This window comes from Anomaloglossus baeobatrachus, chromosome 5 (genome assembly GCF_048569485.1).
Source record: "Anomaloglossus baeobatrachus isolate aAnoBae1 chromosome 5, aAnoBae1.hap1, whole genome shotgun sequence".
Classification (NCBI taxonomy): domain Eukaryota; kingdom Metazoa; phylum Chordata; class Amphibia; order Anura; family Aromobatidae; genus Anomaloglossus; species Anomaloglossus baeobatrachus.
This window is the reverse complement of record NC_134357.1, coordinates 223,050,957-223,077,738: the sequence shown is the minus strand read 5'-3', so window position 1 is coordinate 223,077,738 and position 26,782 is coordinate 223,050,957. Positions and strand designations below refer to the sequence as shown.

Here is a 26,782-nt window from a genome sequence, read left to right as displayed (position 1 = left end):
TTGTATGTTCTCCCTGTGTTTGCGTGGGTTTCCTCCGGGTACTCCGGTTTCCTCCCACACTCCAAAAATATACTGATAGGGAATTTAGATTGTGAGCCCCAATGGGGACAGTGTTGTCAATGTATGTAAAGCGCTGTGGAATTAATAGCGCTATATAAGTGAATAAATATTATATTATTATTATGAGTTCTTGACAATCGTGGTCAAATGGTGCGCTGGCACGTTTGTCACTTTCTTCCTCTGTCCCCCCTTCTAAACTTGTGAAGATTAGCAGATCAGCAAGGTTTAGACTGGTTACTCGAGCGAATGAGATGTTTGGGGGTAGCAACAGCGTGCACTGAAGTCTGACTTGTCTTGCCATGGAGAGGTGTTTCAGCTGCACTTGATTGAGAACAGCATAGATGTCATGGCTGGTAAGGATGGTGGTCGGGAAATCCAGTGAGATTTCGGATGCTTTCTGTAGTATGTTTGAAACTGCTGTGACAGCACGGACATAGGTGTGTGCTGCTTTGGTGACGACGTCGAGTTGAGAGGAGTAGTACCCGATTATATGATGTTTGTCCGTCTTCTGGGTGAGTACTCCTACGGCAAATCCTTGAAGCTCTGCTACGAACAGATAGAAGTTGAGATCATAGTTTGGTAGGGCCAAAGCAGGTGCATCAATCACTAGTTCCTTGAGCTGTTGAAAGCTTTGTCAGGCTTCTTCTGTGAGGGAAAATGGAACAATCTTCGTGCAGTCATACAATGGTTGCATGAGTAGTGACGCATTAGGAATCCACTGTCTGCAGAATGATATTGGTCCTAAAAATCCTCTGAGTTGCTTGAGATTCCTAGGGACATTTGCCTTCCTGATTACTTCTTGTCTGTCCAGACTTAGATGTTTTTGTTCTGCAGAGAGACAGTATCCCAGGAAGGTGACCTTCGTTTTGCAGAATTGTAATTTCTCCTTGCTCGCTTTGCATCCTGATTCTGCTAGGAAGATAAGACTTATTGAAGTCGTTATACATTTTTCTTCGCTTGAGCAGCACAGTAGTAAATCATCCATGTACTGGAGGAGGACACAGCGGTCAGGGGGCTGCCAACCTTGAAGGACATTACTCATAGCCTGAGTATATAGCGTAGGGGAATGCTGCATCCCTTCTGGCAGCCTTGTCCACGTGTATTGATTTTGCTTGTGTGTGAATGCAAAAAGATCTTGACATGCTGGGTCCAGTGGTACTGAGAAAAAGGTATTAGCAAGGTCTATGACCATGTAATGGGTAGATGTTGCCGGTACCTGTATGAGTAGTGTATGTGGATTAGGAACAACAGGAGTGAGGGGCTGCAGTATGCACTGCCCTCAAATCGTGTACCATCCGGTACGTGACTGGGTCACCTTTCTTCACTTGTTTTTTCTTGACAGGAAACAGCGGAGTGTTGTAAGGAGACTTAGTAGTTCTGAGACCTCCCGACTTCAGCAGTTCTTTTATTTGGTGATCCAGAGCAGCTTCCTGTTGAGCTTTAAGAGGATCAGCTGTGGTGGGGTAATTCCAGGCTTGACTGAAACTTTTACGGGGGGCACCTGTAGTGTGCCGAGGTCAGTTTTCGATGTGGATCAGAGTTTTGCAGGAACTTGTAGAAGTACAGGATTCGTGTTTGCTTCCTGTGTGGCATCAGATTCTGATTGATCTTCGATCATTTGAAGAGTGCACAGGACTTCTTCTGGAATATCTTCCGGAATTTGCAGGATAGCAGATCCATCTTCATTGTAGACAATCTGTGCTTGTAATCTTGAGAGTACACCTGCTCCCACTAGGGCATCTCCACCCAGCGGGGACACTAAGAATTTGGACACGAACATGTGTAGTCCCAGTTTCACCTTCAATGGATGTATTATTGGGATTATCTGGGCTTGTCCATCAAAACCGGATACTACAGTAGCTTCAGATGAGATGGAGCCTTCAGGCACCAGGTTCCTGGGGAGTATGGAGCGGGAGGCTCCTGAGTCCACCAGAGCCCTTATTTCCTTGTTGCCAATTTGAAGGGGGACGTGTATAAATGGACCTCTGACATCCCTATCCCGTGCTGCCGCAAGTCAGGCAGTCTTTTCTTCCTGAATCTCGGGCTGGTTTTGAGTGTCCCTCTTCTTCTTTCTACAGTCTCTGATCACATGTTCTCTGATCCCACAATAGTAGCAGGTCAGTGCCTTCTTTCTTGTGCCTTCTGGCTGACCGTCCACTGCTGCTATGACAACTTTCTTCTTGGTCCTTTTATCCTTTGCGTCGGTTTCTAAGCCACTTGCTTTGTTGACTAGAAGATCTAGGTCTTCCATATTTCTCCATTCAGGGCAGCATACTTTCAATCTATCTGCCAGAGGTGCATGTATTCCATCCATGAAGGATCTTACCATCAGGCGACGTATTGCGCCTTCTTGTAAGTCAAACCCTTCATCTGCAAATGACTGCATCAATCTGTAATAAAATGAGCTGACATTCTCCACAGGCCCTTGATGCACTGGTCCCATTGTGCCCTTAGTTCTTTGCTCCTGGGCACAAAAAAGATTGAGTCTTGTCATGAAGTCTTGGCCCGATTCCACAGTACGGGTATCAGTTGGAACATGTATGCCAAACTTACTGCCCATCTGACAGGACATTTCAGGAGACATTTTAACTCTACATAAACCCTCCATGTCCAACCAAGTGCTTCTGTAAGAGACCTGTATTTGGTTCAGGTAACGTGAAAAACTGACTTGGTTTCTAGTCGGGTCTGGAGCATTTTGCAGGAAAGCCATCTGTCCGCTTGTAGTCCAGGGTACGTAGTCTTCATACGTACGAGGAACTGCATCTCTGGGAGCATCTGGGTTTTGTGGATTAACAGGTGGTCTTATTAGGACTCTTCTTTCCACTACGGGATAAAGAGGCACTGGTGCTGTGGCTTGTGCTGTGGGGCTCCACAGGCTAGGCATGTTTCACTCCAGTCCGGATTTTGTTGGCCACAGTTGGTGCAGGTCCATCCCGGGGGTCCTGCTATTTTTGGAGTTGTTGCAGAAGTAGTTGAGAGGTACGGAGGAGGCTGCTGATCGTTATTAGCCTTCTTCTCAGTTTCTTTCCATGTGTCTGATTCTTCATGGTATATCCAACCTTGATCATGGTCTGTCTTGGCCATGTTAGAAAGAGTTCTGACCAGTTCAGTCCATGATTTATCTGCTATTACTCCTGCTCTAGTAGCTCTTATTTTGTCCCATTTGTTGGGGTCCAATTGATCCTTCCCCTTCAATCCAAATGTCTTAAAAACTTCCTTGGACTGACTGGCTGTTCTTTTGCCATGATAACACATAATGAGATGTTGCAGGGTGCATCCAGCTCTGTCTTTTGATTTTCCTTGACCCATTCTTCGTCTATCTTCTTCAGCTTTTAGACCCTTGAACGTCCCTTGGACTAGCCTCACCTATCCTGGAAGTACCCGGAGACTGACTCCTTATCTGTATTCCTACTAAGGTGGGGTCCTAACTTTGTTCAGAGGGGGCTGAGTATGTTGAATGGTGGTGGGTTACCCTTCTTGTACCAGAGCTACACTCTATATCCGATAGCAATGTCAAACAGGGCTAGTCCAACTAACGCTAGGGCAGTGAATATCACATCCATTGGACAGGGCAGACACACTATTCCCTTAGCAACACTCATTGACTTGAGGGCCAATGGAGTTGGTTATCTGGTTCGTCCGAAGGTGGTTTTAGCACTGGCAGTGGTCCCACTGCACTCGCTCCGTAGCCCGAAGGTGTCCGGCCTGGCCATGGGTGCACAGTTTTAGCCTGGATGAACCAGATGTTACCAACTCCTCTGATCTTGGACAGACAACAAAGGCAAAGCACAGAGAAGCAGACAAGGACACAGAAAACATCTGCTGGCAAAAGTTCTCTGAGTTCAGCAGTGACCCGCCAATTACCCAGTATTTCCTACAGTGTCCCTCTTGCACGTTGAGGAGGGGGGATAGCAGAGATGGGGAGAAGAGAAATGAGCAGAAAGCGTTCAACTCTTACCTGGCCAAGTGTTTCTGGTCCCCACGTCTGGTCACCTCGTCCTCTGGATGGCGGTCCACTGGGTCCTGGGAAACGGGTCCCTGCTTTCGGGCGCCAGAAATGTTAGGTTGACCAAACGGTCACAACTTTTGCCAGTGATGACCTAATGCAGAGGGAGTCCCGGTAACCCCCCCCCCCTGCTTTCCCTCAGCCTTGAATGAGATACAGGCAGACGCTGTTATACACATAAAGCTGGAGATGTGCGCTCCAAAAAGAACTGTATTGATTTTGTTTTGACATACAAGGTTATACAAAATTAATTAGGGCGTAACTATGTAACATATTCATTAGTCTAGATTCGTCACAAGCATGAATTACATGTTCCCATAACATAAATTTTATTTTCACAGCAACACACAGTTTCTTCCCAGCAAAGTGTTATCTCTCCTTTAAGGCAAAACATTCTGCGTCCTTGAAGCTTTCTCAAAGTCTGTTACGTAAACAAGTCTGGTCTTGCTTTGCAAAGGAGAATGAATTTCTATGATTTTTCGAACCAATAAAAAGTTAACTCTTTCCTCACACTCACTCACAACATCCGGAGATACCACATGATTCCGGCCATGTGATCCTCGGAAGGTCCTGGAAGATCACTGCTCACACAGTATCGCCGCCGAGAAGCAAGTGATATCACTGGATGTTGTGAGTGTGTGGATGCGATCTGATGTGTGTGTGTGTGGCTGCGATCTGATGTGTGTGTGTGTGTGGCTGCGATCTGTAGTGTGTGTGTGTTTGTTCCTCCCCACAGGACCTTGCGCTCACCTGCTCCCGGTTGGCGTCTGGCAAGTATGATCGGGGGTCTTCTTTCTTCTGTCTTCTCTCTTCTGGGGGTTGGAGAATTGCCGTGACATTGGCAGGGGTGGCTCAAAGAATTGATCAATTATTTGCTAAAAATCTCATTTATATTACAGTACAGTTGGAATAAATCTGTGAATTTGCACTTTTTATATGATGCATGCCATTTTCAGATCGTGCTGGCTCCCCTCTCTCTCTGTTTGGTTGTAGTTATGCTACAAATGTCTGGTGGCTGGTCACCACCATGCTATGCACGCCTGATCTTGGTTTGCAATATATTCCTCCTGCTGGTAGCTGTACACATTCAGTTGCCTCACCCTTTCCACAGGCATTGCTAATTAAGCACCATACTTGGATCTGGTCCGCCTTTATCAATGGTTGCTCTCTGGCACTGGGAGGGTCAGTTCTGATATAGTCCTGGTATGTGTAGAGCTTGCTCCACATGCTGGGACCTGGGCTGGCCTCTATCCACAATTGCCTCTTTTGCAACATAGAAGCGGTTATATATACAGGTTACAGGTATGTGTGCTCCATTATGGTTCTGCTTTTAACTTTATCTAGGAGGCCGCATGGCACATGAAATACAGAATATAGAGTAGGACCCCCCTATTGAGATTTGCCGTGACGTTGGCAGGGGTGGCTCAAAGAATTGATCAATTATTTGCTAAAAATCTCATTTATATTACAGTACAGTTGGAATAAATCTGTGAATTTGCACTTTTTATATGATGCATGCCATTTTCAGATCGTGCTGGCTCCCCTCTCTCTCTTCTGGGGGTGCCCGCTATCTATAATGAAGTGTCCTGCAGTGTCTTTAACTCTTTCACCGCTGCATGACACTTCATTATTGACCACGACTTGGTCTTATTTTCAGGGGATGTCTTATATTAAATCTTCCCTGAAAAGTCCTGGGAGGTCTTATTTTCAGGGGAGGTCTTTTATTTTCGGGGAAACACGATATTGATCCATCAATCTATCCATCAATCTATCCATCAATCTAAACCATCAATCTAGCCATCAATCTAGCCATCAATCTAGCCATCAATCTAGCCATCAATCTAGCCATCAATCTAGCCATCAATCTAGCCATCAATCTAGCCATCAATCTAGCCATCAATCTAGCCATCAATCTAGCCATCAATCTAGCCATCAATCTAGCCATCAATCTAGCCATCAATCTATCATCCATCTATCCCTCTATCTATTAGCTATCTATCTATACATCTATATCTATCTATCCATCCATCTATCCATCCATCTATCGGATAGATGGATAGATAGATAATGGATAGATGGATAGATAGAGGGATAGATGGATAGATAATGGATAGATAGATGGATAGATAGATGGTTAGATAGAGGGATAGATAGATTAATAGATGAATAGATAGAGTGATAGATAATGGATAGATAGATAATGAATAGATAGAGGGATAGATGGATGGATGGATAGATAGCTACATAGAGGGATAGATAGATAATGGATAGATAGATAGATGGATTGATGGATAGATAGATGGATTGATGGATAGATAGAGGGATAAATAGATGAATAGATAGATGTGTGGTGTGCCTGTATGCGTGCCATCTTATGCAAAGTGCCATTGTTGCTAAGTGCTGGGCAGTTATTTCAATGGCAATGGACTAACATCCATCTCATCTCTCTTTACACAGGTACAACTATAATCCTAATTGCTGTAACTTCATATGTCCTGCATTATATCTCTGCTGAACCCTCTTTTCTGGTACAACTATAATCCTGCTTGCTGTAACTCCATATATCCTGCATTATATCTCTGCTGAACCCTCTTTTCTGGTACAACTATAATCCTGCTTGCTGTAACTTTTGCTATGTCACATTTACATTTAGTTTGATACTCACTGATGTATGACTATTTTCCTCTTTGAAAATGTTATCTGATGGTGGAAGGTGTGATTGTGTAGTCTGGAGTCAGGCTGGATGTAAAATGTTCTGTTCCCTTTGATTCACTAATTATTACCTGGTGTGATTACCTTTTTTTACTTTCCCTTAACAAGCTGACCTCCCACAATCCCCCTTACCTATTCCTCTAGCTTTCCCTATATATCTGGGGCTTTCTTAAGGGGTGCACGCGTGTGGGGGTGCCTGCATGCGTGCCATCTTATGCAAAGCGCCATTGTTGCTAAGTGCTGGGGAGTTATTTCAATGGCAGTTAGTCAGGGCAAGTGGCAGGTAAACTACTCTTTAACACCTTCTGTTTCAACCATGACTATTATTTACATCTCTAACATCCTATATGCTTTTACTGTCCACTTTCACCGCCCTATCCCCCCTCCATCACCACTCATCCACATCAGTCCCTCCCTCCTCCCCTCCCCTATGTACGGCTCCTGGGCTCTTTTCACCTATCTGATTAATCTAAATCCTTCGTGCCCCAGGGTCTTGCAGAAAAAGCCATGCCACAAGTCCAAAAACAATCTGATCTTTCTCCTTCTACTCCTACTTCTTTCAGGTGATATCTCTCCTAATCCCGGTTCACCCCATGCTAACTCTACCCCCTCCCCCACCTCCCATAGAAACCCTGATAATCTTATTAACATTAGTTGTACACCCTCACTTCCCTCTCTTAATTGTGCTCTCTGGAATCCACGGTCTGTATGTAATAAGCTTCCTTACATCCACAACTACCTTCTCAATAACTCTCTTAACCTGCTAGCACTCACTGAAACCTGGATTCAGGAATCTGACACTACTTCCCCTGCCGCCATCTCTCACGGTGGTTTACACTTTTCCCATTCACCAAGACCTGAAAACAGACATGGTGGTGGAGTCGGCTTACTCCTGTCCCCACAATTTACTTTCCAGGTCATCCCCCCAAGCTCCATTACTCTCATTCCCATCCTATGAGGTCCCAGCTTCTATCTCTCACCACCTCCCTTGGCCTCTTACAGCTCTCATCCTCTGAGATACATAAAGATGGTAACACCCTTGACCTGGTCTTTATCTGCCTCTGCTCAATCTCTGACTTTGACAACTCACCTCTTCCCCTCTCTGACTACAACATCCTCTCCTTTAAGCTCACAAACCCTCGCCCACCCCAGCATACTCCCACCTATCACACATTGAGAAACATACAGGCCATTGACTCTCAGACACTTACAGACTTTCTACACTCATCACTGTCCCCTATCTCCTCACTTTCCTGTTCTGATCTTGCTGTAAAGTACTACTATGACACACTCAGAAGTACCATAGACCAAGTAGTGCCCCTCACCTTCAGAAAGACCAAACACAGAGTAAAACAGCCCTGGCTCACATCCCAAACTCTATTTCTCCAGCGATGCTCCAGGAGTGCCGAACGCCTATGGAGGAAAACCCGCACACCAGAAAACTTCATCCACTACAAGTTCATGTTAAGGACCTACAACTCTTCCCTTCACCTCGCCAAACAGACCTACTTCACCACCCTTATTTCCTCACTATCCAACAATCCAAAAAAGCTCTTTAACACCTTTCACTCCATACTCAGTCCCAAAGTACAGACCCATATCACAGACCTTCATGCTGATGACCTTGCCTCGTATTTCACAGAGAAAATAGAAAACATCCGCCAAGAGATCAGCTCCCAGCCACTAAGCGTTATGAATCCCATCCCTCCCCTTTTCCCATCCAGCTCACTTTCCACATTTGACCCAGTCACAGGAGGAAGTCTCCAGGCTCCTATCCTCTTCTCGTCCTACCACTTGCCCTACTGATCCCTTCCCCTCACCTCTTACCCAGTCGCTTTCTCCGGTTGTCACCACTCACCTAACTAAAATCTTCAATATCTCTCTCTCTCTTCTGGTATCTTCCCTTCCTCCCTCAAACACCCTATCATTACTTCATTATTAAAAAAAAACCCTATCTTGATCCGTCCTGCACAAGCAACTACAGACCAGTCTCCAATCTGCCCTTCATCTCCAAACTCTTGGAGCGCCTGGTCTACTCTCGCCTCACTCGCTACCTTTCCACCCACTCTCTTCTAGATCCTTTACAGTCTGGCTTCCGCCCTTTACACTCAACAGAAACTGCCCTTGTCAAAGTGACCAATGACCTTTTGACAGCAAAACGCAATGGTGACCACTCTCTGCTTATCCTTCTTGACCTCTCTGCTGCCTTTAACACTGTTAAATAAATAAGGAATAACGTTTGGAACACCATTCTAAGTCTGAACTGGGTGCAAAAACCTAAAAAAAAATCACTATATGGAGATAAGGTATGCACACCAGTGACTATGCAAGGGGAATACATGTAATAGCAGAAACTGCTGTGTGAATACTGACATGAAAAATCCAATAGCTATATGTAAGAATGAAAATGTGAAAAATGGAACCTGCATTACTGCCATGAACATATGAATAAAGAGAAATTTAGCTACTGAATTGATCAATGCAATAGAGCCCCAACACTACGCCAAAGTATTTCTCTACGTTGGGGTCCCTAGCTAGTGTGTGTCCTCTCATGCAGTTAAAAATGTTCATGGCAGTAATGCAGGTTACATTTTTCACATTTTCATTCTTACATATAGCTATTGGATTTTTCATGTCAGTATTCACACAGCGGTTTCTGCTATTACATGTATTCCCCTGCATAGTCACTGGTGTGCATACCTTATCTCCATATAGTGATGTTTTTTTATGGTTTTTTTTAGGTTTTTGCACCCAGTTCAGACTTAGAATGGTGTTCCAAACCTTATTCCTTATTTGTTAGTAGTTTTTCGTTTGTGAACCCACCCCACTCACACCTATTGCCAATCCACATGATACGCATATATAGCCTGGGTCTCCGCTTCCCATACACGGTAAGTTTTTTTTTTTAACTGCATGAGAGGACACACACTAGCTAGGGACCCCAACGTAGAGAAATACTTTGGCGTAGTGTTGGGGCTCTATTGCATTGATCAATTCAGTAGCTAAATTTCTCTTTATTCATATGTTCATGGCAGTAATGCAGGTTCCATTTTTCACATTTTCATTCTTACATATAGCTATTGGATTTTTCATGTCAGTATTCACACAGCAGTTTCTGCTATTACATGTGTTCCCCTTGCATAGTCACTGGTGTGCATACCTTATCTCCATATAGCCTTCAACACTGTTGACCACCATCTCCTTCTCTCTATGCTCCATTCTATCGCCTTAAAGGACACTGTTCTTTCCTGGTTCTCTTCCTGTCTTTCTGGCCGCTCATTCAGTGTATCATTTGCTGGCTCCACATCTTCTCCTCTTCCTCTCACTGTTGGCGTCCCTCAAGGTTCGGTCCAAGGGACCTCTTCTTTTCTCCCTCTACAGTGCCCCAATTGGAATGACCATCAGCAGATTTGGCTTTCAGTACCATCTTTATGCTGAGGACACACAGCTATACACCTCATCCCCTGAGCTCACCCCCGCTGTACTACAGAACATAAGTGACTGCCTGACTGCAGTTTGCAACATCATGTCTGCTCTCTATCTGAAACTTAACCTTTCCAAAACTGAACTTCTTTTTCCTCCGTCTTCCAACCTTCCTAAACCTGACATTTCCTTCTCTGTGTGTGGCACCACAATAACTCCTAGGCAGCAAGTCCGCTGTCTGGATGTTATACTTGACACTGATCTCTCCTTCACCTCCCACATAGAATCTCTTGCCTGCTCCTGCCACTTGCACCTCAAGAACATCTCTAGAATCTGCCCCTTTCTCAAAATGGAAATGACAAAAACCCTCAGTGTGGCCCTGATCCACTCTCGCCTTGACTACTGTAAAGGCTACTTTACACACTGCGATATCGGTCCCGATATTGCTAGTGTGGGTACCCGCCCCCATCTGTTGCGCGACACGGGCAAATCGCTGCCCGTGCCGCACAACATTGCCCAGACCCGTCACACATACTTACCTGTCCGGCGACGTCGCTGTGACTGGCGAACCGCCTCCTTTCTAAGGGGGCGGTCCGTGCGACGTCACTGAAGCGTCACTGAACCGCCGCCCAATAGCAGCGGAGGGGCGGAGATGAGCGGGACGTAACATCCCGCCCACCTCCTTCCTTCTGCATAGCAGCCGGGAGGCAGGTAAGGAGAGCTTCCTCGTTCCTGCGGCGTCACACGCAGCGATGTGTGCTGCCGCAGGAACGAGGAACAACTTCGTTACTGCTGCAGTAACGATTTTTAAGAATGGACCCCCATGTCGCCGATTAGCGATTTTGCACGTTTTTGCAACGATGCAAAATAGCTTGTCGGTGTCACACGCAACGGCATCGCTAATGCGGCCGAATGTGCGTCACAAATTCCGTGACCCCAACGACTCCGCATTAGCGATGTCGCAGCGTGTAAAGCCCCCTTTACTCTCTATTAATTGGTCTCCCGCTCACTAGACTCTCTTCTCTACTGTCCATGCTTAATGCAGCAGCCAGGGTCACCTATCTGGCTAATCGCTACTCGGATGCCTCTGCTCTCTGCCAGTCATTGCACTGGCTGCCCAAATATCATAGGATTCAATTCAAATTGCTTATTTTCACCCACAAAGCTCTCCACAGTGTGGCACCCCCTACATCTCCACCCTCCTCTCTGTCTATCACCCCACCCGTTCTCTACGCTCTGCAAATGACTTTCGACTAACATCCACACTAATTCGAAGCTCCCACTCCCGGATCCAAGACTTCTCCCGAGCTGCACCAACCCTCTGGAACGCTCTAACCCAAGAAGTTAGGACAAATCACAAGTTGCTCAGCTTCAGATGCACCCTAAAAATGCATCTTTTTAGGGCGGCCTATCACACTCTCTAATCAGATTCAATTCACATAGTCCCTCTACAACTTCTCACAACATAACTCCATGTCAAACGCCATGGCACCCAAATGCACCTCAAGGTTCTGACCAACTGGTCCAGGAAACCATTATCTATCCCCCATTTCCTTGAGATGGCTGGATTGTCATTGTAAATAAGCACTTGTACCTTGCCCCCCCCCCCCCCATATCTCATTCTAGATTGTAATCTCACAATCAGGGTTGTCTTTATTTCTCTCTAAATATTGTATTTTCTATAACTGTTACTGTTATAACTGTTTGTATATGATCCTCCTGAATTGTAAAGCGCTGCGGAATATGTTAGCGCTATAGAAATAAAGATTATATCGGGCTGTCTCCCTTGTTTGTGTGACGTCCTGTCACATGACTTGTTGAGGGGAGGTGCACATCACCACGGCTACAGTGTAAACATCATGACGTGGTGTGCTCGTCTGCGGTCATGTGACCGGAATGGGCGGAAACCACGTCACACGCTGGTGCAGGGTGGGAACATTTAAACCCTGACAGTCTGCGGTGGCTCTCTTGTTAGAGCGAGAAGCACGGCCGCTCCTGCCATGTGGTGAGTCCCCCTGCTCTGTCTGCATGCTGTCATGGAATGAATCGTTCCTGACATGCTGATGTCTGTTTATCTATAAATGTATTTCAGCATGCCATTGAAAGTGAGGTCCATGGCTTGTGGGACCTGAATTGGATTTACCGCACATATGACTCCTGTTTTGAGTCTATGATCTTTGGTGAGTTTCTCCACATATGATTGTGTGATTAACCATTGATATGCTGATACTTATTGTTATTCTATATATGTTTTGTTTCAGCATATGATGAATTTTTGGACTCATTTTTTATGAGATCTGAGATGTAATTGCCACAATTATAAGCTCCCCTGATGAGTTTGCTTTTCTAACGAAACGCGTTGGGAGGTACAATTTCATAATCATGAGGTTCCGCCAGGAGGATGCCTGAACCCATTCGAATTTAATATGTGGTATATCAGAAATTGGTGAGAATTCCATTTCTTTATTTATCAGTGGACTTTATGAAACTGGCACCTGATTTATGGGCAAAAAGTTCCACTTTATATTAGCGGTACTAGTCTACTTGTGGTTTGCATTGAACTCTTGAAAAGTAGGAGGGGCCAAACCTATTCTTGTATTGTTTGTTTGTTTGTCAGTGAGGAGTATCCTCATTTTTATGAATAATTTAATTAAAAGTTAAATTTTAAATTTTTTCTCGCATATGGTGACCCTATTGCGCAATACTGCTGTCCTGAAATGAACAGATAAATAGTGATAGATAATGGTTAGATAGAGGGATGGATAGATAGATAGATCGATGGATAGATAGAGGGATAGATAGATGGAAAGATAGATAAAGGGATAGAAAGGTAGATGGTTACATAAAAGGATAGATAGATAATGGATAGACAGATGAATAGATAGAGGGATAGATAGAGGGATAGATAGAGGGATAAATAGATAAATGGATAGAGGGATAAATAGATAAATGGATAGAGGGATAGATAGAGGGATAAATAAATGGATAGATAGAGGGATAAATAGTTAGAGGGATAAATAGTTAGAGGGATAGATAGAGGGGTAGATAGAGGGGTAGATAGAGGGGTGGATAGAGGGGTGGATAGAGGGGTAGATAGAGGGGTAGATAGGGGGGTAGACAGGGGGGTAGACAGGGGGGTAGACAGGGGGTAGACAGGGGGGTAGACAGGGGGGTAGACAGAGGGGTAGACAGAGGGGTAGACAGAGGGGTAGACAGAGGGGTAGACAGAGGGGTAGACAGAGGGGTAGACAGAGGGGTAGACAGAGGGGTAGACAGAGGGGTAGACAGAGGGGTAGACAGAGGGGTAGACAGAGGGGTAGACAGAGGGGTAGACAGAGGGGTAGACAGAGGGGTAGACAGAGGGGTAGACAGAGGGGTAGACAGATGGAAAGATGAATAGAGGGATAGGTAGATTGATGGATAGATAGAGGCATAAATAGATGGAGGGATAGATGGAGGGATAGATGGAGGGATAGATGGAGGGATAGATGGAGGGATAGATGGAGGGATAGATGGAGGGATAGATGGTGGGATGGATGGATGGAAGGATAGATGGATGGAAGGAAGGATAGATGGATGGATGGAAGGAAGGATAGATGGATGGATGGAAGGAAGGATAGATGGATGGATGGAAGGAAGGATAGATGGATGGATGGAAGGAAGGATAGATGGATGGATGGAAGGATAGATGGATGGATGGATGGAAGGAAGGATAGATGGAAGGAAGGATAGATGGATGGATGGAAGGATAGATGGATGGATGGAAGGATAGATGGATGGATGGAAGGATAGATGGATGGATGGAAGGATAGATGGATGGATGGAAGGATAGATGGATGGATGGAAGGATAGATGGATGGATGGAAGGATAGATGGATGGATGGAAGGATAGATGGATGGATGGAAGGATAGATGGATGGATGGAAGGATAGATGGATGGATGGAAGGATAGATGGATGGATGGAAGGATAGATGGATGGATGGAAGGATAGATGGATGGATGGAAGGATAGATGGATGGATGGAAGGATAGATGGATGGATGGAAGGATAGATGGATGGATGGAAGGATAGATGGATGGATGGAAGGATAGATGGATGGATGGAAGGATAGATGGATGGATGGATGGAAGGATAGATGGAGGGATAGATGGAGGGATAGCTGGAGGGATAGATGGATGGATAGATGGATGGATAGATGGAGGGATAGATGGATGGATGGAAGGAAGGATAGATGGATGGATAGATGGAGGGATGGAAGGATAGATGGAGGGATAGATGGAGGGATAGATGGATGGATAGATGGAGGGATAGATGGAGGGATAGATGGATGGATAGATGGAAGGATAGATGGATGGATAGATGGAAGGATAGATGGATGGATGGATGGAAGGATAGATGGATGGATAGATGGAGGGATAGATGGATGGATGGATGGAAGGATAGATGGATGGATGGAAGGAAGGATAGATGGATGGATGGAAGGAAGGATAGATGGATGGATGGAAGGAAGGATAGATGGATGGATGGAAGGAAGGATAGATGGATGGATGGAAGGAAGGATAGATGGATGGATGGAAGGAAGGATAGATGGATGGATGGAAGGATAGATGGATGGATGGATGGAAGGAAGGATAGATGGAAGGAAGGATAGATGGATGGATGGAAGGATAGATGGATGGATGGAAGGATAGATGGATGGATGGAAGGATAGATGGATGGATGGAAGGATAGATGGATGGATGGAAGGATAGATGGATGGATGGAAGGATAGATGGATGGATGGAAGGATAGATGGATGGATGGAAGGATAGATGGATGGATGGAAGGATAGATGGATGGATGGAAGGATAGATGGATGGATGGAAGGATAGATGGATGGATGGAAGGATAGATGGATGGATGGAAGGATAGATGGATGGATGGAAGGATAGATGGATGGATGGAAGGATAGATGGATGGATGGAAGGATAGATGGATGGATGGATGGAAGGATAGATGGAGGGATAGATGGAGGGATAGCTGGAGGGATAGATGGATGGATAGATGGATGGATAGATGGAGGGATAGATGGATGGATAGATGGAAGGATAGATGGATGGATGGAAGGAAGGATAGATGGATGGATAGATGGAGGGATGGAAGGATAGATGGAGGGATAGATGGAGGGATAGATGGATGGATAGATGGAGGGATAGATGGAGGGATAGATGGATGGATAGATGGAAGGATAGATGGATGGATAGATGGAAGGATAGATGGATGGATGGATGGAAGGATAGATGGATGGATAGATGGAGGGATAGATGGATGGATGGATGGAAGGATAGATGGATGGATGGAAGGATAGATGGATGGATGGAAGGATAGATGGATGGATGGATGGAAGGATAGATGGATGGATGGATGGAAGGATAGATGGATGGATGGATGGAAGGATAGATGGATGGATGGATGGAAGGATAGATGGATGGATGGATGGATAGATGGAAGGATAGATGGATGGATGGATGGAAGGATAGATGGATGGATAGATGGAGGGATAGATGGATGGATGGATGGAAGGATAGATGGATGGATGGAAGGATAGATGGATGGATGGAAGGATAGATGGATGGATGGATGGATGGAAGGATAGATGGATGGATGGATGGAAGGATAGATGGATGGATGGATGGAAGGATAGATGGATGGATGGAAGGAAGGATAGATGGAAGGATAGATGGATGGATGGAAGGATAGATGGATGGATAGATGGAGGGATAGATGGATGGATAGATGGAAGGATAGATGGATGGATGGAAGGAAGGATAGATGGAAGGATAGATGGATGGATGGAAGGATAGATGGATGGATGGAAGGATAGATGGATGGATGGAAGGATAGATGGATGGATGGAAGGATAGATGGATGGATGGAAGGATAGATGGATGGATGGATGGAAGGATAGATGGAGGGATAGATGGAGGGATAGCTGGAGGGATAGATGGATGGATAGATGGATGGATAGATGGAGGGATAGATGGATGGATAGATGGAAGGATAGATGGATGGATGGAAGGAAGGATAGATGGATGGATAGATGGAGGGATGGAAGGATAGATGGAGGGATAGATGGAGGGATAGATGGATGGATAGATGGAGGGATAGATGGAGGGATAGATGGATGGATAGATGGAAGGATAGATGGATGGATAGATGGAAGGATAGATGGATGGATGGATGGAAGGATAGATGGATGGATAGATGGAGGGATAGATGGATGGATGGATGGAAGGATAGATGGATGGATGGAAGGAAGGATAGATGGATGGATGGAAGGAAGGATAGATGGATGGATGGAAGGAAGGATAGATGGATGGATGGAAGGAAGGATAGATGGATGGATGGAAGGAAGGATAGATGGATGGATGGAAGGATAGATGGATGGATGGATGGAAGGAAGGATAGATGGAAGGAAGGATAGATGGATGGATGGAAGGATAGATGGATGGATGGAAGGATAGATGGATGGATGGAAGGATAGATGGATGGATGGAAGGATAGATGGATGGATGGAAGGATAGATGGATGGATGGAAGGATAGATGGATGGATGGAAGGATAGATGGATGGATGGAAGGATAGATGGATGGATGGAAGGATAGATGGATGGATGGAAGGATAGATGGATGGATGGAAGGATAGATGGATGGATGGAAGGATAGATGGATGGATGGAAGGATAGATGGATGGATGGAAGGATAGATGGATGGATGGAAGGATAGATGGATGGATGGAAGGATAGATGGATGGATGGAAGGATAGATGGATGGATGGATGGAAGGATAGATGGAGGGATAGATGGAGGGATAGCTGGAGGGATAGATGGATGGATAGATGGATGGATAGATGGAGGGATAGATGGATGGATAGATGGAAGGATAGATGGATGGATGGAAGGAAGGATAGATGGATGGATAGATGGAGGGATGGAAGGATAGATGGAGGGATAGATGGAGGGATAGATGGATGGATAGATGGAGGGATAGATGGAGGGATAGATGGATGGATAGATGGAAGGATAGATGGATGGATAGATGGAAGGATAGATGGATGGATGGATGGAAGGATAGATGGATGGATAGATGGAGGGATAGATGGATGGATGGATGGAAGGATAGATGGATGGATGGAAGGATAGATGGATGGATGGAAGGATAGATGGATGGATGGATGGAAGGATAGATGGATGGATGGATGGAAGGATAGATGGATGGATGGATGGAAGGATAGATGGATGGATGGATGGAAGGATAGATGGATGGATGGATGGATGGATGGAAGGATAGATGGATGGATAGATGGAGGGATAGATGGATGGATGGATGGAAGGATAGATGGATGGATGGAAGGATAGATGGATGGATGGAAGGATAGATGGATGGATGGATGGATGGAAGGATAGATGGATGGATGGATGGAAGGATAGATGGATGGATGGATGGAAGGATAGATGGATGGATGGAAGGAAGGATAGATGGATGGATGGAAGGATAGATGGATGGATGGAAGGATAGATGGATGGATGGAAGGATAGATGGATGGATGGAAGGATAGATGGATGGATGGAAGGATAGATGGATGGATGGAAGGATAGATGGATGGATGGAAGGATAGATGGATGGATGGAAGGATAGATGGATGGATGGAAGGATAGATGGATGGATGGAAGGATAGATGGATGGATGGAAGGATAGATGGATGGATGGAAGGATAGATGGATGGATGGAAGGATAGATGGATGGATGGAAGGATAGATGGATGGATGGAAGGATAGATGGATGGATGGATGGAAGGATAGATGGATGGATAGATGGATGGATAGATGGAGGGATGGATGGAAGGATAGATGGATGGATAGATGGATGGATAGATGGATGGATAGATGGAGGGATAGATGGATGGATAGATGGAAGGATAGATGGATGGATGGAAGGATAGATGGATGGATGGAAGGATAGATGGATGGATGGAAGGATAGATGGATGGATGGAAGGATAGATGGATGGATGGAAGGATAGATGGATGGATGGAAGGATAGATGGATGGATGGAAGGATAGATGGATGGATGGATGGAAGGATAGATGGATGGATGGATGGAAGGATAGATGGATGGATGGATGGAAGGATAGATGGATGGATGGATGGAAGGATAGATGGATGGATGGAAGGATAGATGGATGGATGGAAGGATAGATGGATGGATGGAAGGATAGATGGATGGATGGAAGGATAGATGGATGGATGGAAGGATAGATGGATGGATGGAAGGATAGATGGATGGATGGAAGGATAGATGGATGGATGGAAGGATAGATGGATGGATGGAAGGATAGATGGATGGATGGATGGAAGGATAGATGGATGGATAGATGGATGGATAGATGGAGGGATGGATGGAAGGATAGATGGATGGATAGATGGATGGATAGATGGATGGATAGATGGAGGGATAGATGGATGGATAGATGGAAGGATAGATGGATGGATGGAAGGATAGATGGATGGATGGAAGGATAGATGGATGGATGGAAGGATAGATGGATGGATGGAAGGATAGATGGATGGATGGAAGGATAGATGGATGGATGGAAGGATAGATGGATGGATGGAAGGATAGATGGATGGATGGATGGAAGGATAGATGGATGGATGGATGGAAGGATAGATGGATGGATGGATGGAAGGATAGATGGATGGATGGATGGATAGATGGAAGGATAGATGGATGGATGGATGGAAGGATAGATGGATGGATAGATGGAGGGATAGATGGATGGATGGATGGAAGGATAGATGGATGGATGGAAGGATAGATGGATGGATGGAAGGATAGATGGATGGATGGATGGAAGGATAGATGGATGGATGGATGGAAGGATAGATGGATGGATGGATGGAAGGATAGATGGATGGATGGAAGGAAGGATAGATGGATGGATGGAAGGATAGATGGATGGATGGAAGGATAGATGGATGGATGGATGGAAGGATAGATGGATGGATGGAAGGATAGATGGATGGATGGAAGGATAGATGGATGGATGGAAGGATAGATGGATGGATGGAAGGATAGATGGATGGATGGATGGAAGGATAGATGGATGGATGGAAGGATAGATGGATGGATGGAAGGATAGATGGATGGATGGAGGGATAGATGGATGGATGGAAGGATAGATGGATGGATGGAAGGATAGATGGATGGATGGAAGGATAGATGGATGGATGGAAGGATAGATGGATGGATGGAAGGATAGATGGATGGATGGAAGGATAGATGGATGGATGGAAGGATAGATGGATGGATGGAAGGATGGATGGATGGATGGAAGGATAGATGGAGGGATAGATGGAGGGATAGATGGAGGGATAGATGGAGGGATAGATGGATGGATAGATGGAGGGATAGATGGATGGATAGATGGAAGGATAGATGGATGGATAGATGGAAGGATAGATGGATGGATGGAAGGAAGGATAGCTGGATGGATAGATGGAGGGATGGAAGGATAGATGGAGGGATAGATGGAGGGATAGATGGATGGATAGATGGAGGGATAGATGGATGGATAGATGGAAGGATAGATGGATGGATAGATGGAAGGATAGATGGATGGATGGATGGAAGGATAGATGGATGGATAGATGGAGGGATAGATGGATGGATGGATGGAAGGATAGATGGATGGATGGAAGGATAGATGGATGGATGGATGGATGGAAGGATAGATGGATGGATGGATGGAAGGATAGATGGATGGATGGATGGAAGGATAGATGGATGGATGGAAGGAAGGATAGATGGATGGATGGAAGGATAGATGGATGGATGGAAGGATAGATGGATGGATGGAAGGATAGATGGATGGATGGAAGGATAGATGGATGGATGGAAGGATAGATGGATGGATGGAAGGATAGATGGATGGATGGAAGGATAGATGGATGGATGGAAGGATAGATGGATGGATGGAAGGATAGATGGATGGATGGAAGGATAGATGGATGGATGGAAGGATAGATGGATGGATGGAAGGATAGATGGATGGATGGAAGGATAGATGGATGGATGGAAGGATAGATGGATGGATGGAAGGATAGATGGATGGATGGAAGGATAGATGGATGGATGGAAGGATAGATGGATGGATGGATGGAAGGATAGATGGATGGATAGATGGATGGATAGATGGAGGGATGGATGGAAGGATAGATGGATGGATAGATGGATGGATAGATGGATGGATAGATGGAGGGATAGATGGATGGATAGATGGAAGGATAGATGGATGGATGGAAGGATAGATGGATGGATGGAAGGATAGATGGATGGATGGAAGGATAGATGGATGGATGGAAGGATAGATGGATGGATGGATGGAGGGATAGATGGAGGGATAGATGGAGGGATAGATGGATGGATAGATGGAAGGATAGATAGAGGGATAGAATGATAAACGGATAGACAGATAGATGAATAGATAGAGTGATAGATAATAGATAGCTAGAGGGATAGCTAGAGGGATATTTGGAGGGATAGATGGATAGGTAGATACATGGAGGGATAGATGGATAGATAGAGGTGCTAGATATAGGGATAGACAGGGGGATAGAGGGATAGATAGAGGGATAGATAGAGGGATAGATAGAGGGATAGATAGAGGGATAAATAGAGGGATAGATAGAGGAATAGATAGAGGGATAGATAGAGGGATAGATAGATGGTTAAATAGAGGGATAGATAAATAATGGATAGATAGATGAATATATGAATAGAGTGATAGATAATGGATAGATAGACAGATAGATAAAGGGATAGATAGAGGGATAAATAGATGGATAGATAGATGATAGAGGGATAGATAGATATAGAGGGATAGATATAGAGGGATAGATATAGAGGGATAGATATAGAGGGATAGATAGAGGGATAGATAGAGGGATAGATAGAGGGATAGATAGAGGGATAGATAGAGGGATAGATAGAGGGATAGATAGAGGGATAGATAGAGGGATAGATAGAGGGATAGATAGATGGTTAAATAGAGGGATAGATAGATGGTTAAATAGAGGGATAGATAAATAATGGATAGATAGATGAATATATGAATAGAGTGATAGATAATGGATAGATAGACAGATAAAGGGATAGATAGAGGGATAAATAGAGGGATAGATAGATGATAGAGGGATAGATAGATATAGAGGGATAGATAGAGGGATAGATAGAGGGATAGATAGAGGGATAGATAGAGGGATAGATAGAGGGATAGATAGAGGGATAGATAGAGGGATAGATAGAGGGATAGATAGATGGTTAAATAGAGGGATAGATAGATGGTTAAATAGAGGGATAGATAAATAATGGATAGATAGATGAATATATGAATAGAGTGATAGATAATGGATAGATAGACAGATAGATAAAGGGATAGATAGAGGGATAAATAGATGGATAGATAGATGATAGAGGGATAGATAGATATAGAGGGATAGATAGAGGGATAGATAGAGGGATAGATAGAGGGATGGATAGATAGAGGGATAGATAGAGGGATGGATAGATAGAGGGATAGATGGATAGATAGAGGGATAGATGGATAGATAGAGGGATAGATGGATAGATAGAGGGATAGATGGATAGATAGAGGGATAGATGGATAGATAGAGGGATAGATGGATAGATAGAGGGATAGATAGAGGGATAGATGGATAGATAGAGGGATAGCTGGAGGGATAGCTGGAGGAATGGAAAGATAGCGGGATAGATGGTTAAATAGAGGGATAGATAAATAATAGATGAATAAATGGAGTGATAGATAATGGATAGATAGATAAAGGGATAGATAGAGGGATAAATGGATGGATAGTTAAATAGACAGGGAGATAGACAGGGGGATAGGCAGAGGGATAGAAGATAGAGGGACAGAAGATAGAGGGACAGAAGATAGAGGGACAGAAGATAGAGGGACAGAAGATAGAGGGACAGAAGATAGAGGGACAGAAGATAGAGGGACAGAAGATAGAGGGATAGAGGGATACCTAGGTAGAGGGATACCTAGACAGAGGGATACCTAGACAGAGGGATACCTAGACAGAGGGATACCTAGATAGAGGGATACCTAGATTTATAGGTAGAAAAATACGATAAAAACTAGGCGCATTTCCTACTGCACTGTAACAAAAACTCATCAGTGAGGGCCTCATACTTCTAGAAATTTACCGCTTATAACCCGGACTTTCCATCCATAGACGAGGAGAGGAAATTCCGTATCCTACTGGGGGAAGAGGAATCTATGGTGGAGATCGCCGCCCAATATGTCTCCACTTGTCATAAGATGAAGGGTACTAAAGACCTCCAAATGGACCATCATCATCATTCCCTAAATTGTGGCCCCAACACCCCATCTCAACAACCCTAACCCACTCCCCTTTCACACTTCTTTTTTTGCTTTGGCAGTGCTAATAGTTTTTTGGTCCTGCCAATAAAGCCTATTTGATTTGATTTTATTTGATTTGATTTCATGAATAGATAGATAGATGGATAGATAGAGGGATAGATAAATAATGGATAGATAGATGAATAGAGTGATAGATAATGGATAGATAGATAGATAGATGAAGGGATAGATAGAGGGATAAATAGATGGATAGATAGAGAGATAGATAGAGGGATAGATAGATGGATAGATACATAGATAGAAGGATGGATAGATAGAGGGATAGATGGATAGATTGATAGAGGGATAGATAGAGGGATAAACAGACAGATAGATAAAAGGGATAGATAGAGGGATAGATAGATAGATATAGGGATAGATAGATAGAGGAATAGATAGATGGATAGATGAATAGAGGGATAGATAGATGGATAGATAGAGGCATAAATAGTTAGATGGATGGATGGATAGATAGAGAGAGGAATAGATAGATGGATAGATGAATAGAGGGATAGATAGATGGATAGATAGAGGCATAAATAGTTAGATGGATGGATGGATAGATAGAGAGAGGGATAGATAGATGGATAGATAGACAATTAGATAGAGGGGTAGATAGAGGGATAGATAGAGGAATATATGGATAGATCGATAGAGGGATAGATGGATAGATAGATAATAGCTAGATAGAGGGATAAATAGATGGATGGATACATAGATAGAGGGATAGATAGATAAATGGATAGATAGAGGGATACATAGAGGGATACAGGGATAAATAGATATATAGATAGATAGGTAGATAAATACGATAAAAACGAGGCGCATTTCCTGCTGCACTGTAACAAAAACTCAGCAGTGAGGGCCTCATACTTCCACAAATTTACCGCTCATACCCCGGACTTTCCATCCATAGACGAGGAGAGGAAATTCCGTATCCTACTGGGGGAAGAGGAGTCAATGGTGGAGATCGCCGCCCAATATGTCTCCACTTGTCATAAGATGAAGGGTACTAAAGACCTCCAAATGGACCACCATCATCATTCCCTAAATTTTGACCCCAACACCCCATCCCCACAACCCTAACCACTCCCCTTTCACACTTCTTTTTTTTTGCTTTGGCAATGCTAATAGTTTTTTGGTCCTGCCAATAAAGCCTATTTGATTTTATTTTATTTGATTTGATTTCATAAATAGATAGATGGATAGATAGAGGGATAGATAGATAAATAATGGATAGATAGATGAATAGATAGCGTGATAGATAATAGATAGATAGATAGAGGGATAGATAGAGGGATAAATAGATGGATAGATAGATGGATAGATAGATAGATACATAGAAGGATAGATAGATAGGATGGATAGATAGATAGAGGGATAGATGGATGGATAGCTATAGGGATAGATAGAGGGATAGATAGAGGGATAGACAGACAGATAGATAAAAGGGATAGATAGAGGGATAGATAGATAGATATAGGGATAGATAGAGGAATAGATAGAGGGATAGATAGATGAATAGAGGGATGGATAGATAGAGGCATAAATAGATAGATGGATGGATAGATAGAGAGAGGGATAGATAGACAGTTAGAGGGATCGATGGAGGGATAGATAGAGGGATAGATGGATAGATAGAGGGATAGAAAGATAGATAGATAATGGCTAGATAGAGGGATAAATGGAGGGATAAATAGTTGGATGGATAGATAGAGGGATAGATACATAGATAGAGGGAAAGATAGAGGGATAGATAGATGATGGATAGTTATACATAGATACATAGAGGGATACATAGAGGTATAGATAGAGGGATACATAAATGGATAGATAGATGAATAGTGGGATAAATAGAGAGATAAATAGATAGATAGATATAGGGATAGATAGATATATAGATAGATAGGTAGATAAATACGATAAAAACGAGGCTCATTTCCTGCTGCACTGTAACAAAAACTCAGCAGTGAGGGCCTCATACTTCCAGAAATTTACAGCTCATACCCCGGACTTTCCATCCATAGACGAGGAGAGGAAATTCCGTATCCTACTGGGGGAAGAGGAATTAATGGTGGAGATCACCGCCCAATATGTCTCCATTTGTCATAAGATGAAGGGTACTAAAGACCTCCAAATGGACCACCATCATCATTCCCTAAATTGTGGCCCCAACACCCCATCCCCACAACCCTAACCCACTCCCCTTTCACACTTCTTTTTTTGCTTTGGCAATGCTAATAGTTTTTTGGTCCTGCCAATAAAGCCTATTTGATTTTATTTGATTTGATTTCATAAATATAGGTAGATAGATAGATGAATAGATAGAGGGATATATAGATAGAGAGATAGAGGGATAGATAGCTAGAAGGATAGATAACTAGAGGGATATATAGATGGATAGATAGAGGGATAGATAGAGGGAGAGATACATGGATAGATAGGGGGATAGATAGGGGGATAGATAGGGGGATAGATAGGGGGATAGATAGGGGGATAGATAGGGGGATAGATAGGGGGATAGATAGGGGGATAGATAGGGGGATAGAGGGATGGATAGATAGATGGATAGATGAATAGAGGGATAGATAGAGGGATAGATAGATGGATAGATAGAGGGATAGATAGGGGGATAGATAGGGGGATAGATAGGGGGATAGATAGGGGGATAGATAGGGGGATAGATAGGGGGATAGATAGAGGGATAGATAGAGGGATAGATGGATAGATGAATAGAGGGATAGGTAGATAGATGGATAGATAGACAGTTAGATGGATAGATAGAGGGATAGATAGATGGATAGATAGAGGCATAGATAGAGGGATAGATGGATAGATAGAGGGATAGAAAGATAGATAGATAATGGCTAGATAGAGGGATAAATAGAGTGATAAATAGATAGATGGATAGATAGATGAATAGAGTGATAGATGAATAGACAGTTAGTTAGAGGGATGGATAGAGGGATGGATAGAGGGATGGATAGAGGGATGGATAGAGGGATGGATAGAGGGATGGATAGAGGGATGGATACAGTTAGGTCCAGAAATATTTGGACAGTGACACAAGTTTTATTTTAGCTGTTTACAAAAACATGTTCAGAAATACAATTATATATATAATATGGGCTGAAAGTGCACACTCCCAGCTGCAATATGAGAGTTTTTACATCCAAATCGGAGAAAGGGTTTAGGAATCATAGCTCTGTAATGCATAGCCGCCTCCTTTTTCAAGGGACCAAAAGTAATTGGACAAAGGACTCTAAGGGCTGCAATTAACTCTGAAGGCATCTCCCTCGTTAACCTGTAATCAATGACTCCCTGACGAAGCAACAATACACAAGAGGTTTTGTGAAACGTACGTTGGAGGTTTTCTTGGGGATTAACCCCTTCTCATCTGACTAACCTGCCAGTATCTTTTCTGCAGAGGATGGTATGTACGGGGTTCCTGTGCGCATTTGCCGTTACTGCTGTGATTTAACTTTCATACAATTGATTTAAAGTGCAACATAGAAGTGCTCAGCGGTATTGTGCAGTGTGGGGACAGGACCTCCTTGCAGCCATCATTAATATTGGTATTAATATTGGGATTCATATAGTTCCTTTTTATGCGACTAGTGTTTGTGAGACGTAATTCTCCTGTTGAATGTAATGTGCACGGGGCTCCTGCTGTGCATATGCCTTGATTGCCTTGATTTTATTCCCCTTATATAGTGGATCCTCTTTGAGTATAATTTATAATGCTTGGCAATATCTGGCTGTGCAGGGACAGGGCCCTTTTATAATCATTCTAAGACATCTAATGTGCCTACTATGGATGCATAATGATTTATGTAAGCTCCTTGGTCATGGATTTTTGATCAGATGCATACAATTGTGGTTGGCCTGAGATTGACTAGACATATCATTGTACCCTGGTGTCTGTGATCCTGCTGAGGTTAATTGATACACAAATTGATAGTCATTTATTATATGACACTTTTCCTCATACTGGCATGATCAAGCAGACCCCGGGTATAGTTGGTTGTTATGTGAATTTTGGGGTATTTACACACAATTGTGGCTGTCTGATATTCCTATATCAACTAAATAAAATTT

The 26,782-nt window shown here is 43.8% G+C and overlaps 1 long non-coding RNA gene across 2 annotated transcripts in view; it reads left to right on the top strand.

Annotated features, from left to right (window-relative positions):
* The first annotated feature begins 12,139 nt into the window (after positions 1 to 12,139).
* LOC142309876 (uncharacterized) overlaps positions 12,140 to 26,782 on the top strand; it is a 114,700-nt gene continuing 100,057 nt past the window's right edge. Inside the window, exons 1-3 of one of the 2 annotated variants that reach the window (XR_012754024.1) lie at positions 12,140 to 12,206; positions 12,294 to 12,381; positions 12,463 to 12,647. This is a non-coding gene — a long non-coding RNA (uncharacterized LOC142309876). Of the gene's footprint in view, positions 12,207 to 12,293; positions 12,382 to 12,462; positions 13,208 to 26,782 lie in introns of those variants that run through there. The other variant, XR_012754023.1, reaches the window with a different exon arrangement.